We start from the raw sequence: 1,518 nt of genomic DNA, 5'->3' as shown, positions 1-1,518 counted from the left end.
ATGTGAACACTGGCTCCTTAAGACATATGTTCTTTGGTTTGAGGCCTCACCACATGTTTGGATCATGCTCTTCTGATCTGATAAAAAGGCTGTTTAGTGGCATCCATTGGTATTTGATACCCTGCTTCCAATACAGCAATTTGATCAACTGAATGCAGTCTTTGAAGCCACAATGGATGCATTTTGCGCTTAAGTAGATAATGAAAATAGCAAGAAAAATCAATGAATTAAACCACTATTTGGAGGCATCCTCGCCGTATTAAAACGTAAGATGTTTGGAGTGAGCTGCATGCAGAGGCAGGGACTGTTCACAAAAGAGGTAATATGGTAAGTGCCCTCTTCTTCCTTAGCAATCAATGTTTACTTGTCCTTAACAGTTTTCTTAGTTTTCTACTGGGCATATGTTTCTCCTTCTAAATAGAACAGTCTGGTGGAAATGAAGTTGATCAACAGGCGATTCTAGCTTTTTTTTTTTTTAATTTTAAAAAATCTAGAAATTAGTACGGGCAGGTCAGTGAGGGAGAATGTCTAACCTTATTCTAATACGTATATAGATAGACCATTTCAATTCAAAATAACGTGTATGTGTGTGTGTGTGTGTGTGTGTGTGTGTGTGTGTGTGGCGTGTCTGTCTGTGTATGAACATGCTTTAATATATAAAAGCAGTGGTTCTCAATTTGGTAACGTTAGAATCACCTGGAGGGCTTGTTAAACCACAGATGGCTGGGCCCCATCCCCAGAGTTTCTGCTTTAATTGGTCTGGGGTGGCACCTGAGATTTGGCATTTATAGTAAGTTCCCAGGTGACGTTGGTGATGCGGGTTTAGGACCCACACTTTGCGATTCATTGTATTAAAGAATTCTGGGATGCCTGTCTCATTTCCCCCTGCGCCAGGTAGCCCTGATGCATTTCCACATATGCAGAAAAGGAGAGCTAAAACCCCAGTCATTAAACTTGTCACTCACTAGGAACCTAACTGGATATAATATGTCTTGTTACTATGGGAGGATTTAGTTTATTTTTCATGAAGAATCAAAACTTTAGAGGTAGGGAGGACTTGAAGCATTATCTAACTTAACCTGTGTCTGTGGATGAAGACAGACCCCAAGAGATTAACTTACTTTATTAAGGTCACACAGATACCTGTGACTCCAGGAACAAAATGCATCTGCCTTTTAACTCCCAGACCAGGCAGTCTTTGCACTGTGCCACCTGGCATTTGCAACTTTCATTCCAGAATTATCTATAAATTAGCTAGTTACAATTTAGGGAGCCTCATAAAAGTGAGAAAAATTGTTTTAGTGCATCTGCCACATTCTTGACATAGCTGGGGGAGAAAACTAGCTGCGGCTTGCTATCACTTATTGGACTTGCTAATTGCCTTGCTGTCTGCCTGGAGATAGCTTTTTAGGCTTTGGTCCCGGTTCGTCTGGACGCCAGCTCTGAGCAATAGGTAATGTTATCCTCACTTTCCTCATGTGGAAACAGTCTCCGTATGGAGTTGCATGGCTTACTGCA

The 1,518-nt window shown here is 41.2% G+C and overlaps 1 protein-coding gene across 1 annotated transcript in view; it reads left to right on the top strand.

Moving 5' to 3' along the window:
- Positions 1-1,518, top strand: part of GPC6 (glypican 6) — a 1,259,037-nt gene that overhangs the window by 1,034,862 nt on the left and 222,657 nt on the right. The window lies entirely within an intron of this gene.

The sequence above is a fragment of the Trichechus manatus genome, unplaced genomic scaffold (genome assembly GCF_000243295.1).
Source record: "Trichechus manatus latirostris isolate Lorelei unplaced genomic scaffold, TriManLat1.0 scaffold00013, whole genome shotgun sequence".
Classification (NCBI taxonomy): Eukaryota; Metazoa; Chordata; class Mammalia; order Sirenia; family Trichechidae; genus Trichechus; species Trichechus manatus.
This window is presented reverse-complemented; position numbering and strand designations above follow the sequence as displayed.